The 17,357-nt window shown below is 36.9% G+C and overlaps 1 protein-coding gene across 7 annotated transcripts in view; it reads right to left on the bottom strand.

The window, feature by feature from the left end:
- Positions 1-17,357, bottom strand: part of TTC29 (tetratricopeptide repeat domain 29) — a 316,699-nt gene that overhangs the window by 263,093 nt on the left and 36,249 nt on the right. For 6 of the 7 annotated variants that reach the window (XM_042870538.1, XM_042870535.1, XM_042870537.1 and 3 more), the window contains one exon: positions 11,542-11,584. The gene's annotated coding sequence lies outside the window, so the exon portion shown is untranslated. Of the gene's footprint in view, positions 1-3,291; positions 3,367-11,541; positions 11,585-17,357 lie in introns of all 7 variants that reach the window. The other variant, XM_042870536.1, reaches the window with a different exon arrangement.

Here is a 17,357-nt window from a genome sequence, read left to right on the forward strand (position 1 = left end):
TGTGGAATCTTAGATAGCTGGAATTTCAGATGTCACTCAGATATCGCTTCTTTCTTCTTTGTTAACCTGAGTAGCAGACTCAGCAGACATCAACAATCACCTCAGACTAGGTTCTTGGGCAAGACACCAGCAATGACAGTGCAATGTAATCCTCCTGGCACCCTCATCAAAGCAGGGACACAGATGTCTGGTATCACACACCACGCTTACAAGGACAGACTTCACTAAGGAAAGCACAGAACTAGCAGCAGGTGGACAACATTTAATGGACACCTCTGGGAGTCACTCGTAGGCTGCCCACATGGAATTCTTTGGGTCAAGCTGGCATTGACAGAGTTGTCTACGTGCTCAAATTCAGTTATGCATACACTCATACTGCTTCTCCTACTAATTAGCGATTAACAATTAAAAAGGCCCTTTAGCTAGAAGATTGTTAAATGGTGCAGATGAGTTCTGGTGCATGCTAATGTCAAGAGGCATTGTTCAAATTCGGACATTACCTCAGATCTTAATCAAAATTTTCCATTTAATGGCTCCAGGAGCAAGTATAAAATGGAGATGATACATTCTCCCTCTCTTCTCTTGCCACAACCTTCCAGGCAACATGAGGAGCTGGCTTATTTAGAATGGACACTCCCCTGGTGTACATTCCTTTCATGGGTGCACAGGAGCTGGGGTTTGGCAACCAGCATGGCAAAAGCCACTCCTCCTCTGCTTTCACTCGTGTCTAGTATTTTGTGTGTTGTTTGAAATGATTTCTCTGTTGCTATGTATCTAGGCACGGCCCTGCAACCTGCTCTCACTCACTGATAACAACTTCTGAAACTTCCAGTCTCAGCACTTTAACTTTTCTTAGTCATCAGTTATGGAAAACACAACAAAAACATTCAGAATAGCAAATAATGTATGTTCACTACTGCCTATTTTCTCTGAATTTTAGAAAACTTTATTCTTTTGTATGAAAAATTTACAGTAAAAAAACAAAAAATACCAAATTAGAATCTACATTCATGGGAGATACCACGTATGTGTTCAGATACCACAACACTAAGCTCTGTAGTTTCTGTTACTGTTTTAAATGGTACACATCAATAGATATAGATCTCACTGCTCGCAGATGGCAGAACTATTTTAAATCTACCAAATAATTTTAATTTTACCAGAAACCAGTTGGATAAGATGATTTCATGTTATATTTCATAAGTAAGTGACTAAATAAATAAATAGGAGAGGAAAAGGAGAGAGGAAGTGGCAACAAAATTTAAGGAAAGGATCTTCTGAGATTAGGAATAGAGAAAAGATGACCAAATTCACTTTTATAGCATCGTTACCTCTGACATTCACGGATCTATTACTATTTTACATCCCACAGTCTGTGGTTAGTAGAATAACAGCAGACATGAATCCTTTTATGGCACTGCAGGTGCTAAAACAATGAGCCTTAAGTCTTTAGAAAGCATTTGGCTTGAGCAGGGAAGAAAAAAAAAAAAAATATATATATATATATATATATATATATATATATATATAAATATATATTTTGGTACTGAGGAAGGATGTTTTATTTTCATCTCGTAGAGATGGGTCTCCCATAGAGCAGACAAGAAGGGAATATTTATTATCATTTCATGTAGACTTGAAGGGTAAAAGCAAAGCAAGCAAAAAGAGGGTTTGTATTATAAAAGTAGAGGAATAGAAGTGAGAAAATAAGACACAGGAAAGGGCAGAACTATTCAAATCATTTTGAACATGGAGTTCAGCCTGGAAACACAAATTAACTTCTCTCAAACTGAAGACATTCTTCAACAATAGGAAAGCAGCAATTTGTTTGGCAATCTACTGTGAGCAAGAGAGTTACCATAACAGTGAATTGACTTTCCTATTGATAAGGCAGTTCTTAGCACTTTTCTGTGTGTGTGAAAAAATAAAATCTACTTTCTGAGTTTTCTCTAGATAAACATTTAGAATCACAGAAATAGTCTTTTAGTGGATATATTTCGCAAGACTTAGTACATCATTCCATTCTAACTTTTTTTGAACAACTGCAGGCTTGTAACTTCATTTATTACATCTGGGAATTTCCTGCTCAGTCTATAGTTAATAATACAAATGGGATTATTTTTTTCTCCTAATGATATAGTCTGAAGCTTTATTTTCCTTTAGGTCATATATTTGTTTCTTATCTGAAATGAATTATAATTAATCACAGCTACTGGCATTTCTGTTCAGCATTTGGCTTGGGATTTCTTTTTTTCTGCTGGACAGGCTGCAGGAACAGTTGTATTTGGATCGAATTTATTAAAATTGTATAATGGAAGTAATTTGTGTTCCTGTTACCTGTCTACCATTGGTCTGATCCAGAAACGAACCTTCTAGGAATGGGTAAATTCTTCAGATGTTCCCTACGGTAATGTGGATTTGCAGAAACCCTGTGCCTCACACAATAGAAAAGCCAGTTGGTTTTTGAGCGTCTTCTCACCCCCCAAAATAATGAAAACATAACCTGTAACCTGCTTGATGAATTCAAATTAGTGCAAGGGGGAATGTTGCAGACATAATTTTGTTTCTTTTCAAAAAATATGCAAAAGCATCAGCCAAACAGAAGTAGATGTGCCACAGAGATGTAGACAGCACTTGCTGTTTACCATGGTGTAGGTCAACAGAACTAAAAATACCCAACAATTAAAAAAAAACGTCGACTGCCACATTTCTAGCATGATAATCCTATTAAGAATTCTAATCCTAATAAGGATAGTCTCCAAAAAGTGTAAACGGAAGTTTCAAAAAAACTTGCACTCAGTTTCAAGTTGTGTGCCTTGTTTAAGACACAATATACTTTCGCTGCTTCCTTACCACCTATATGTTACTGCTTTACCTGAAGCGGAGTGTTGGCCTGAAGTGGTTGCTCTCCTCACAGCTCTATAATATTTAGAGGAGAAAGTGCTAATTAAACTTAAACACTCGGGTCAAGTACTAATGTTAATTGAGTTTTAAATCATGAGATTAGGCACAGTAAGATGGTCAAAAGTTTCAGACAGTCTGTACGTTCTGCCTGAGCCATTCCAACAGAGGCACTGTGTGTAAACCCACTTAAGAGAGTCTCGCCAGCAGTCTCTCCTCAAAGAGCTGGGAGTCAGCAGAACTGTGAACAAAATGTAGGCTACTGGTATCCCTTTACTGTCCAGTAGTTTCTGACTACATCCTCAATGCCTGCAACAGTGCCAATATGCTTTGCACAGTCTTGTGATAAACTCTCTTCATTTTTCTTTCCTGTTTATGTTATCTACTCACCTCAACCCATAATTTTTCCTCACTGATCTTCCGAATTTATGCTTCCTAGTACATTCAAGCAATTTAGCTGTCATCCTGGACAAAGAGGAAAAAATGAATAGAAAGGAGGAATTGATTTGGCCAAGGCACAAAACATCTTTAGAAAGAACTAGAAAATAGATGAAATAATCATTCTGTCCCTATTTGAAATCTAAAAACGGAATTTGGTGAAGGTCAAATTTTCCATAAAGATTTTTTTAAAGGACAATTTAATAGAATCTCTTCAAATCTCTTCAAATCTTTCAACAATCTGCCTTCGGAATACTGAGCTCAATACAAACCCTGCTCCTTACTAAATATGCAAAAGCAACATGCTTAAAAAGATATCTGAAAAGAAAAAAGGAAGTATTTCATAGCTCAGTGTCCTTTCCCAAGAAAAATTTATGTAGAGCAAAACCTTATGGGGTAAACCTTTCTTATAACTATGACATTCATTCCTGTTTCAGAGGAAAGAAAATATTGCAGTGTTTATGTTAGTGAGAGCAAAATTGCTGAAACTATAGTTGAAAACAGCTTTGTTATGAATAAGCAATAAAAATTCCCAGGTGGGGATTATGGACATCATTATGGGAGGAAACATTGGATCTGTTACTGATGAAGTGCAGTGTATTAAAAAATGCGCAGTGAAAATGCACAGCGGTTGCTGGAAATTCATAGTATGTAGAAAACCAATGATCAAAAGCTGATTAATTTTATTAATGAGGAAAATTAATATTAATTGATAATTAGCTAATTGAAATATATAGGTTAAATTATAGATAATAGTTTAAATTAAATAATTGAACAGTTAAAGAATATGTAATAGGTTAATTATAAATTAATGAATTCATTCAGAAGTGTTTTAAAACAGGGAACAAAATAAATAAATATCAATACATATTGAATTTAAGAAGCATCAAGTAGTTCATTTGATTTGCCCACTTATTTAGAGATACAGTTAAATTTCAGGTGTAATGGATGGATTTTTAAGTCTTTTTAATGCAAATATACTCTCTAAAGCAAGCTGCAGAGTGATGCTAAGATTAATTCTGTGGGAGACACTAAGCTAACAACATGAAAATTATGAAGATTAATGCAGGGATTTAACAGCTATTTGTCCAAAGCCTTTTGCGACATCTAAAATAATTTATAAACTGGATTTTTAAGAAGAAAATGGGAGTTGTTGCAACAGAGAAAAATATTCTAGCAGCATGTTGGTTTAATTTCTACCTCAAATTTCACATTTAACTGCCTGTTAACTCCAAATGGAAATGTTAATTCTAAAGAATAAGATGCATTACATCATTCATATTCACACGTTTATTATTATAAGAATACTTATTCATGGTGAACTCTTTATTTCTTCCGTCTGCTTTTCAGAGATTAATTCAAACAATATTGAATAAACCTACTGATGTAAAACTGGCAGCAGCTTCTTACAAAGTCATTATTAATGTCTTTTTATCCCCAGAATCAAGACAAAAAGGAAGGTAAGTTGCATCACATTCGCAACAGAGTGCAAGCGCACAGGGCAGAAAATCTGATATGCTACCACAGCTTATCTACCCTATGATAACTACCTGTATGCATGTTTTCTCTGTTGAACATCAGATGGATTGAAGTTGCTTACCTGGAACTGATTATTTATCTTATTACTATTTGAAAAGATCCTTCATTGCTCACAGTACCATTTCTCCTCAAAAGAGAGGACGAAATGCCATTAAAATAAGTCATCTGTTGTGGTTATAATACAGCACATGCAAGTAACTGCTTTGATTTATTTTAGTTAGGTTGCTGGGGACAGAACTCTTTAACAATTATAAAAAAAAACAAACAGAAAATGTTTGTCTTATTTAAAGAGAAAAATATTGAAGCAGTACTCTCAAATGAAATCACTATGTCATAAGCTTTCATCCTGTCCTTAGTCTGCTTACTGTTTTAGAATATGCACTTTTGGTTCATCTCAAGAATTAAAGGAAATACTGTCAATACATCAGACTAGAAATACTTAAGAAAAAAAATTCCTGCACCCTAATACTTCAATATAATACAACATGGTGTATTGAATTCTCTCAGATTAAAGTAAATGGAATACATATACATAGCTCAGGTCTTTCAGAACTGGAAATTACTTGCTAGGCCATGTAGTTGGTTTTATCCTCTACTGGTGCTACAATGTTGAATTATCTTACTAAGACAAATCAGCAAATTTTAGCACCGAGAATCTTGTTAGTCAAATGAGTGGTCTTCAATAAGAAGCTTTTGCTAACAAAAAGGAGATTTTGATGTTTAGACTGCTAACTGTTAAAAGGAAGCCTGCCCACTTCAGCAAGAAGCTGGGAGGGCAGATAGATTACAGTAATTTTCTCACTACCTAGTGCACAGCTAAAAAGGTCTCTTCCATGAAAAACAGCAAGACCCAGAAGCAAAGCCTTGGGATGCAAAATAAAAATGATAGAAGAGGATTCTTTCTTTATTTGTGTAGGAAAGATAGTTCGAGATTTAAGCTTCATTGTAGAAGTCTCATTTCTCTCCCTCCAGCATAGAAAAAGTACAACTAAATAAGCTATAACACATTCAGAAAAACAAATAGAAAAGCAGAAGTTTGTTAAAATACTAAACTACTATAAAATAAACCACAAGGCAGGTCTTTGTTTTTCAGAAAAGAACCAAGAAGATATCACGTAAGCGAGTTCTTTAGCTTCAAAACTCATACTTTCAATTACGCCTAGCAATTCAGAAAAATAATCCTTCATAATTGAACTGTAGATACTAAAAAAAAAAAATAAAAAATAGGAGTGTTCATCGCAAGAGCCTCTTTTTGATTACTTTGCAGCTCTCCTGCAGCTCTCCTTAACAGCTTTATTTTATTTTGCTGTTCACCATTGCTCAATTGCAGAAAATAGTCACAGCCTGCTGAATTCACAGGATATTGACTCATTGTGAATATCTCCATGAACATCTACAGCTAATCACATCAATATGTCAACAAGATGTTTAAATCAAAACAGCAAGTAAGTCTAGTCAATCTAAGCCGTGAGGAAAATTATTTTAAAATACTTGATTATCTGAAAAGAAGCTTTTTGCAATTTTTTTAATAGAAACTAGAGGTAATTTTTTCCCATTAAGTTATTGAAATCTTCATGCTAGTAGCCAAAACTAGCACTACTTAATAATTAAAACACAACATGTAGATGGATCTAACTGAAGTGGCAGAGATGAGCCTAATTCTAGTTCTATTTCTTGATTCGTGACTGGTTAAAAAGCAAAGATTTTGAAAATTGTCTTTTACTGTATTGTTTGTATGTTTGAATTTCGCATGTATATATAATAGTGCTAAAGCCTTCTGCATTGCCGAAAGATAGTTTCTCCCTAGTAACAATGTCAATACAGCCTAAGCTTGTAAACACTGCAAAAAACAAGCTGAGGGGAATGCAGACAGATTTCCCATTACAGACCACAAGAGTCCCAAAATATTTCAAAAAGCCAAAGTAAACAAATGGATCCAATGGGGAGAAAAAAAAAAAAAATCAATTCTAGCCACTTGTTTCTACATCTTAGCTTAATAAATACTGAGGATGCTTGCTGAAGGATCCAGAAAGGTAGTACTGTCCTACTGTCAGACAGACACAACAGAATAAGGAACAGTCTTCAGTAGTGTCTAGTATTTCCTGTCTGGCTTTACGTTGCTTTTGCACATTTTCCTGCCATTTCAATGCATGTAACAACAGAATTCAAACTGTCTACAAAGAAAGTAATCTGGTTTGTATTAAATTACAGTACTTATTTTGAGTCTGGGCTAAATTAGGAGGACGTGTCATTAATGCTCACAAAAGCCCTCTTACTCTTTCTGGAACTCCTGTTATTTTGCACAATAGTCATGATTGTATGACTTTGTTCTCCTCCAAGTTACATGGTACTGTGATAGAACCAATTCTATTTTCTCTCTGTGAAGAAGAAAAATCATGACATGCGTCATCTGTGGATGAGAAACCCCCTGAGCAGTCAGGCCTGCCTCCATCTGCTTGGAATTTAAGAGCAGTCTATGCCTGCTCCTGTATGTTCAAAATTGTCTACTTCCTCCTTAGTGTTTAACAGTCATGTCAAGATTAGTGGGCCAAAATATTTGGTTTTCAGTTACCTTCAGAGACATTTTCCCCATTTGGAAAACAGGACACATGCAAATTCTGTTTGTGTATGTGCGCACACAGGCGTGTGCAAACACAAATATTAGCACTTACACATACATACTTAGTACAGAGTTGTGCTGTTCCACAGCCAAAAACTGCTCGATATTTTCCAATCAACGTTAATGCTCAGGAACTCTTACGAAAGTTTGTTAGACAAAAGTTCTATAAAATTGCATTTGACGTCTGAATTGAGGAAGGGATTATAGTGAGTCCAGAACATGTAACACTCTTCTGCTGGGTATATACAGAGTCACTCTCAAATATTCTTCTACAAATGTTACTTTCTAAACAAAACATCATAGAGTTTCAAACCGTGCCATTATATAGAAGTCATTTTGTCCTGAAAGAGAACTAGTAAATCATCTTTTTCACACCTTTCCCCAGCAGTTTGTGATAATAAAATATGAGTGATTCAAACCCTAACACTTACAGGCACCAACAGGTTAATTATTTAACAGTTCTTGGACTGTTGATATTTCCAGCCTGTGGAACCAGCGCAGACCTAGGGAGTTCTGTTACAGAAAACAGATTATTAAATAATGAAATACAGCCTTTCAAAAAGCCTCTGAGATGTTTACCTTTAGGAATAAGACCAGCATTAAGAGATTTCTAATAAAATATTGAATGAATTAAGGGACTTCTTTTCTCTGTATGCAGAGGTTACATTTAAATCCCTTCGCTATGTAGCAGCCTTAGGCAACACAACCCGACTTCATGTCCTGTTGCCTTGAAAAACATGAAGAAGTCAGGTTTTTCCACATGAAAGGCAGGCAGGACTCTTCCTTCTACTCTGTTCTTGTTCTGTAAGCTCCCAAAGTGACTAGGGCTGTAGTGATTGAACTGAAAACCCCAGAAAGACTTTGCCTGACTTTCAGTAGATTTTAAGCATATCTGAGTTTACTTTCTGACACTGAAGCTATAGCAAAGCTTACTTTTGTTTGTGAAGCTCGTAACATTGGCAGTTTTTTGGCCACGTCAAGCTGGACAAAAGCAAAAGGCCCTGGCCACCAGTGAGCACAAAAAAAGATTAAAGACCCGGGGACTCTTTTTTTTTTTTTTTTTTTTTTAAAGACCACATTGATTGCTACTCTGAGTCTTTAAAAGTTCTCTTCAAGAAATAAAGAGAAAAATAACAGAAATTTTGCAGGTATGCTCCTATAATATTCCCTCTTCAAATGATGCTTTCCAGAGATCTTTCTAATGATAAGAAACTCTACCATCTAGGCTTTATAAAACAACAGCATCACAAAGGGCAATAATTTCTTCATCACAGCCATCTTAAATATCAGACTCTAGGGTATGCATCTTTTAGCGTCACAGCTTCAACCAAATACCTGATTCTCTCCCTGATCCACTCTCACCAAATACTGGCAGCCAGCTCCTGTCACTGCACCTTTTCCCAACACACAAGAAAGTATTTGGCTGGTATAACTGTGTGATAAGGCCTTAAAGAGTGTATGTACACTTCCAGGTGCAGGCTGTCAAACACCAGCTCTGCTCTCCCTGCCTCCTCCCCAGGTCCTGAAAAGCAAGCTAAGTTTGGCTGGGAAGCTGGTAAGTGCCTGAGTGATAATGATTGTGATAGCAGTGGGTGACACCACTGGAATCTTCTGTGATGCTGACACAAAATACTATGCCTCACAATAATGCAACTACTGCATTATTTGAAAGAAAATATTAAGTGCAAAAGGGTTTTGGTATCTGCAGACAAGTATGCAGCTTTTCCTTCTCTTCACAAGTCTCCCGTCAGAGAGAATTTCAGCTGACTGGGAAGCGTTGGAAAGCGATTTGTGTTCTCTACAGAAGGACTCTGCTGCAGAGATTACAAGAAATGTCACTGGGACACAGAGTCCCACTCCATTTCATCTTCTCCCATAGTGTCAGATCCTACACCTCAGAAAAACATACAGGCTTCAGGAGGAGAAAGCAGTTTCCCTGAGAACTCAGTGTAATGTATAAACTGCTCACAATAATTTTCTCTTCCCTTAAATTACTCAGAAAGCAGAAAACATAGCAAAAGGATGACTGACTATCAAAGGCAAAACAGACTGCTTAGTGTAACAACTTGAACAGTTTCACATCAGGCAACTTGTAAAGAAATAAACTCCGTGCTCTCAAACCTGACAGTTACGTACTACTCTGAGGAAGTAGGGAGTTATTTCACTCCTAGATATTTTACTTGGCTAGCAAAGACATTCTGCAGCACTAGTTGTTCTTACTCAAGGGCTTAGATTGGCCTGACCCATACAGTTTTGTTATAAGGCCTGATACAACAGATTCCATAGTTAAGGATTCAGGTATGGGATTTTGATCTGGTCCTACTCTTCTGTAGAGTCAAAAATAAAAGAGTTTTTAATTATTTCTGGCATGGACCATGAAGTGCTTAAACACAGCTTAAAGCAGTTTTACACACCAAAACAGGCCTTAATACCTCTCCCCCTGTGGTGATTCCATCTACCACTGTTCACAAATTCTTAGAGTCTGTCTGCATGCTGCAACTGGATGTAACTCCCATTGCTCCTAACAAGGCTAAATTGAATTTGACACTGACTGAATATTAACTTAAAATGGCTACCGAAGAGACAGTGTTATTTTCCTTAAAGGTTTATAGCACATACAAAAAAAGTTAAGACAAAGAACTCAATACATCCTTTTAAAGGAATCTCAGTCTTGGCTAGCACTTAGAGAATAATTCCACTCATCCTAGCTAATCCTCATCTGTGATAGGGGATCATATCCAAAGGACTGAATGCTTCACCGTGATTAAAAGACAGATAATTAGGAAAACGTCAAGGGAATTTCATGTGATGATATCTTTGTTTTCACCTGAACAAAGGAAAGCCAAGAAGACTGTAAGAAAAAAATTCAGTACCACTAGAGCCTAGATGTACATACAACAAGTCTTTAAAATCCAAGACTTGTCAGACCAGTTAACTTGCATTTCTGTGGACATTTTGTCACTGGTCTTTTTCTGAATCTCTAGTCTATTGTTTTCCCTGTAAGAAGTCATTCCCAACACTTGTTCCCGGTGTCAGAACATACAGTTGCTATTCCCATGACATACTCACTCTCAGAGTTTGTCTCCATACTCATCACCTCAGCTGGGAAGCAGATTGTTTGGCATGGGATGTGCTACTTACACTAGGGTTGTTAATTCTTACTGTCTGCAGAACTCTTGATCTTTGTCTTAGTCTTTTAAACAAACTTTTTTTTTCTTTCAAAAAAGGAAAAGGAAAAGTGGGTTGCAACATCAATTTGCTTTTTTGATGGCTATCAACGAAGGAACTAACAGACAACACTCAGTCCTACCCCTACATGCCTGTGCAAATGAAGCAGAGATCAATGAAACACTCCCCAATTCTGTTTCCAAGAGCTGCAAAAGTTGCAGTCATCATGGCTGGAGAGTGCAAAGGCTATTTCACAGTCACTGTAATTTCTTATTCAACTGTTTTCAAAGAAGACGTTGTCTTTTCTGAATCTTAGATAATGCTAAGATACCTAAATACATTTATCTGGAAAAAGTGACGCGACATGGATAACTCCTTTGGACTATGCATGCTATTAGTTTTTCAGATACATTCTTTGATGCACTGTACAGAATTAAGCCAGTCTCAAAAGAAAAGGGGACAGAACAAAAATTGGCTGAATTTTCCTTGCAGCTTACTACAGACAGGCGTTGAAGTAAAGTTTTACTGGAAGGTCTGTTTAAACTAAATAAACTAAATTGAAACTGTTAACTCTTCATAGTTATAAACACGAGTAAAAGAGTACTCTCATAGACCAAATTCAACATAACTGTAATCATTTGTGTTTTCTGAGGATTCAGTCCAATCATTTCCAGAAGGTCACAGGATACAACTCGGTATAAACACATAGCATTCGCTGTCATCAGATCAGCAAACTTTCATCTAACACAGGAGGGTGCAGAATGTAGTGGGCCACCAAGGTACATCAAAACATTACTTTCTTTCCCAGCATACCAGGTCCATATTGTAATTATCAGAGATGAATCCACAAAGATAAAGCATAACAGAAAACTCACCTAATTATGTAGAAAACACAATTTGTCCATTCATTTGCGGTACCTGGAAAAAGAGTTTTGATTTAGAAAATAGTAATTGATTTTCTGAAAATGTCGATCGGTATTAATATATTTTGCCATTATTATATCGCCATTTCAGTTGCTCACGCACAACCTTTTAGTTGGTCAGCTTTTTTGACCTAAAGGAATGATTTCCCTCTTTTCTTTTCTATGCAACTCCTATATCATAAATACTGGTATGTCTTCTGTAATTAATTTAAAATGCAAGAGGCACTATGCCGTACTTCACAGCATTTATCTCCAGGAACTGCATAAGCAAAGAGAATAAATATACAACTTTATTTTCTTTAATAATCTAGGCAGATATTTTTCATATGTCAGAATCACAATTACGTGCAGTGAACTTTTGAACAAGCTTCAGTGGATCCAGATATGTCTGATAGCTGGCTAAGACAGTCTAGTCCTCTTCAGTATTTATTTCAGACTATAATTGATTGGTTGAAGTTTTTGTCAAATGTTTTCAGAGCTCAGTCTTTATCAATATGAATTAAATTTGTATAGTGCATACAAGTGGTAACATGACAGATTTTCAGGACTTTGTCCAGGCAGCTTTTGAATATCTCCAAGGATGGAGTTCCCACAACCTCCTTCCCAGAGGGGCAACCTCTGCCAGCACTCAAACAAACCCAAAAGAAAAAGTTTCCTGATGCTTAAAGGGAACTTCTTCTGTTCCAGTTTGTGTGCATTGCTTCTTGTTCTGTCACTGGGCCAAAAAGAGCCCAGATCTGTTTTTATCAGCCTTTGAGTATTTATAGACACTGATGAGAGACCTCCTGAGCCTCCTCTTCTCCAGGCTGACCATTCCCAACTCTCCCAAGCTCTACCCTGAGATGTAGATATAGGAGATAGGATAGGTGTGCCAGTCTCTTCGCCGTCTTGCCCCTATTTTGGATTGTCTGTAGGAATGCCCATGTCTCTTTTGTACTGGGGAGCTCAGGACTGGACACAGCAATCTGGGTGGATCCATACCAGTGCTCAGTTGAGGGAAAGCATCATCTCCCTTGTCCAGAATCATTTGAGTTGGAAGTGACCTTTAAAGGTGATCTAGTCCAATCCCCCTGAATGAACCACAATATTTACAGCAAGATAAGGCTGCTCAGAACCCCGTCCAGCCTGACCTGCAGTGTTTCCCGGGTCTGGGCATCCGTCATCTCTGAGCAGCCTGTTCCAGTGCTTCCCTACCCTCACTGTAAAAAACTTTTTCCTTGTAACCTAAATCTCCCCTCTTCTAGCTTGAAACCATCTCCCTTTGTCCTACCACAATAGACCCCGCAAAAGACTGCACACCCTTCTTTCTTTCTTACAGTCCCTGCTTAGATACAGAAAGGCCACTCCAAGGTCTCCCCAGAATCTTCTCTTTTCCAGGCTGAACAGCCCCAGCTCTCTCAATCTGTCCTCGCAGGGAAGGTGTTCCATCCCTTGGATCATTATTGTGGCCCTCCTTTGGACCCACTCTAATAGATCTAACACCTTCCAATCAAATCAATAAATACTATGCACCAAATAAATCAGGCAGAAAAATGTAGAAAAAACATAACTTTACTGGCAAAATGTGCATTGCTTTCCTCTTCGTAATACAAGCTTGGGCTTCAGTTTTTTTGCTGACAACTTACATAGCCTACTTTGATTACAACTGATACCAGATGTAGAGCCAGAATGCAACACCAACAACAATCCATATAAAGTCTACTTAGGGACCAAGCACTTGCACAAATGGTTAATATTCTATATCCCCTTAAGTGGCACAGCTTTGGGCAGCTCCTATGCAGAGAGTTCTTTTGTACTTAAGGTAAAATTTCCTTGAGCTACCCAGGGGCTGAGATGGCACTGCTCTAGCCTGAATCCAGGCTCTAAATAATATGCCTTAGACTACGCATTAAAACTTCATTAATGTTTAATTTATTTTAAAAAGTTAATACCTTGAAACATCTCTTTTCCATTTTCATAATAGTTTTAATAACAGTCACCTTTAACATAGTACCTTTCCAATTTTTTAATGTATAAAAAGATGGTACAAAGTAGTCAGCTTGCTTCTTTTAAATAAATGAGTTTCCCTCCCTTCTAACTGATTTTTAAGCTGTTCTTATTTTTAAATAGCACAGGGCTTTTTGTTCACTCATTTTCTATTCAAGATTTTAGGAAGTATTAGGTAAATTAATTGTAGATTTCTTAGTACACATTTGTTCCATAAATAAGCCTTGCTCCCTGCTGTTCATTATGTTTTATTAGCTAGAAATAATTGCTCTCAGACTTTTATGGGTCATTATGTTTATACGCTCTTAAGGCCTCCCCTTGGCGTGACTTACAAGGAGCAAGAAATTAGCCCCTGCACAGGCTGCCATGTGGCTGGTCAAATCTATAGAGAAGTCATGTAGTGATGAAGAGCACACTAATCAAAGATGATAGCAAAATTGAACAGTCCTATATTATAAGGACAGCTGATCAATTCATGCTGAGTTTCAGGCAAAGTGGGTTATCCTGCTTTTATCACAGAAAGTAAACAGACTTGATTATAAATATAAATGCAAATGTTTGGGGACTGCTTTCAAAAAAGTTTAAATCAGGTGAGATTTTGTTCAAGTCAAAGCTGACAACCTGGTATATCGGAAGGAAAACCCACTAGGAAATTATCTGCAGGCAATGAACAAGACAATCAACTCTTATTCCTGTTTCCCGCAAGCATGAAGAAATTTTCATTTTCCTAGCCTTACAGAAATTAGTTGTTAACACGCTAAAACACTAAAAAGCTAGTAAAAGCTACAAAGAAGTTTCTGTGGTGTACTTGAGACTAATCTATAGCACTCCGACCTCTGTATTTGCTCCAGTTAAACTATTTAGAATTGAACCAAGTCCAAGCAAAGGCAAAGGCAAAATACCACAGGACATTAATTACCAGAGAATAAAACATAAAATGATTCCATGAACTCACTGAAGTGCTCCTACAACAGAATAAACCGTTCCAACTGCTCTTTGAGTTGCCCAGCTGTCCCAGTTTTATTTATTTTTACTTCCGCATAACTTTAGTTCTGGAAGGAAGGACGACGGGAAGAGAAGAAAGTGGTAACTTGTTGTTCACTTGCTGTAACCAGGCTATCAAACATCTCAGTCTTTCTTCTGTTATTTTCCTCCCCAGAAGGAAAATGGGTAGTTGTTCCCACAGAAAGCAAGCTCTGACCGCATAACCATCTCACCCTGAAGATACCCTCAGAAGCAGTTTGGGATCAGCTGGAAGCCTGAAATTCAGGCTGACCACAGAAATTCACAAAAACCAGATCAGCCCTCCTTCTGTTACCTTTCTTAGCAGATTTTCCAACTTTAGGGGTTCTCTGTCATCAGGGATACACAGAACTTCATTTGTGTGAGATCCTCAGCCTAGATTACTGGCAGTGTTTAACTACCTTGCTTTTTTTTTTTTTTTTTTTTTTTTTTTTTTTTTTTTTTTTTTTTTTTTAAAAAAAAACCTCCATTGTTTTCCTGACAGAAAATACGGGCTTTTAAAGAGCACTGAGAGATTTAGACGATAATCAATGTAGAGAGGGACACATGATGTACATATATTGCTTGCATACTAGTAAAAACCAATATAAAAACTGAAAATGTTTCAAAAACTATAAAAGAAGTTATTTCCGATCATTCAACACTGTTTGATTTCCTATTGCATATAGGTTCTAAATGCAACCACACGTATCGTTTTGTTACTATACATTATATTATAAATCTCTATGAATCTTTTTCCCAGACTGATGGACTTAAAGCCAGTAATGCCGCCAAGAAAAACATTTCACATCCACTGCAGTAAACAAGAGCTTGACAAATGTAGAACTAAGTCATTTACCAGATGTTACTATTTGTCTTAAAAATCTGTCTTTGACTTGTTCTTATTTTCTCTTGACCTTGTAGGCTTCTCCCATACACACTTAATGCAAAAAAACAAATGCAAAACCTTTGAAAGCCAGTTGTTATCCAGCTAAAAAGTTCCTTTAGACCTAATACTTACACCTTCTTAGTGTGTCAACAAGACTGCTCATAGTTTAAACACCAGGAAGGAATCGATGTATCATGTTTCTGCCTTTTCTGAAGCAACGCCACATAGTTTAATACTTCAAGCTTTTGCAAGATGCTTCCAGGTACTGAATAAATAAACCAAATAAAACCTCAACTAAGAAATGCAGCTAAATTACCTCATTCACAATCACAGATAAAGGAAGATTAAATGATCCGTGTTTACATAAAAAATAATACACTCTTGCTGTTATTAGTGAAAGAGCCTGGAACAACACATTTAAATGAATGTAGGCATTGCCATTCCAGACTTTTAAAACCACATTCTCTCCATCTAGATAAACAAGACACTGCTGGTGGTCACAAAGCTACAAAGCATTCAAAAAGCGTATGGTTGCTTCCTATTTGTTCACATACATATAAACATTCAACACAAATTCCTATTGCATCAGCTAAACCTGGCTGTCGTATGTAGATCACAGTTTCTGTAATTGTTTCAGTGAATTAAGATGTTTTATCCATACCATCATAGATGGAACTAACACATACCCCCACTGAAGATATTTAGCTTCCAGAACCACTGAAAAATTTCTAAAAGATTTAAAGTTAGGGTTCAGACATCAGATGTATTTTCTTCTCTTGTTTATTCCATGTTAAGCAAGTCATAATAAGCACTTGGTTTTTTTTTTACACCATTACTTCAAGTTCGCCTGGGAGCTGCTTTCGCTGGTTGTGCTTTAGCAGCTCCATGAAAAACATGAGATTTAGCTATGTACAGCTTGCACTTTTTCCATTATTACACTGCTTTATTTCTCCCAAACATCTACAGTAAATGTTCTATAATATAGGAGAACTGAAACAGAAAGCAGGAAGCACCTGGACTCCAGCTATATATATGCAACATCATTAAAAGAACAACCTTTCCTTTCACAGCAAGTGATCCAAAGTTGTGTTTGTGAGGTGGATAGCGGGAAATCTAGCTGAAGACTTTTACTAGTGGTTGAGTGGAAAGCAATCTCTCTCAGGAGAAACTCTACCATGCTCAGATTTAGTGGAGGGATAATCTCAGCCCCTCAGTTTCAGGCAATCTTAACAGAAAGGTGGAAATGAAAATAAAGCAAAAAAATCCAAGCCAGAGTTTGAAATTGACTTGGGCAACAAACAGGATGCAGCTGTACAGAAGGAATAGCCTAAATAAGCAAAAATGCATTGACCAGGACTGTAACCATGGAACCATTCATGGAACAAAGCAGAGATTCACATGTATTGCATCCAAGAATGACAGGCTACAATCAGAAATGAAAACATCCTAGTTGTCACCAATAAAGTGAATCAGCTGGGGCTAGCAATCATATGGAGGAAATTAAATCTGTAGGTGTTTGAGGCTCAGTAAATATGTTTTATTTATAGCAGAGAATTCAGAATGGTCCTGCTAGTCATGCTAGTTTTTGTGTTTGCTCAAAAAAACCTGTATTCCTTGTTTTCAATCTTAGTGGAATATTTATTTGCGATGCTACCTTTCCTCAGAACTTATGGAAAAGACTGAAGGCATCTAAATGTAGAGTGGCATGGCATAAAGAATTAAAGACAGTATTCCTTAGGATATTGAAAACGAGATTAATAGTACTAATTTGGGTAAGTCAAAGAACAAACAAGTGGCTATAGCAAGGATAAATAGTTCAATTTTGATTGAACCAGCTATGTGATTCAATGACACCTTCGGTCTGATTGTGTTTCACTGAAGCTCTTACGCC

The sequence above is a fragment of the Lagopus leucura genome, unplaced genomic scaffold (assembly GCF_019238085.1).
Source record: "Lagopus leucura isolate 7727_CA_CO unplaced genomic scaffold, USGS_WTPT01 Super-Scaffold_100004, whole genome shotgun sequence".
Classification (NCBI taxonomy): Eukaryota; Metazoa; Chordata; class Aves; order Galliformes; family Phasianidae; genus Lagopus; species Lagopus leucura.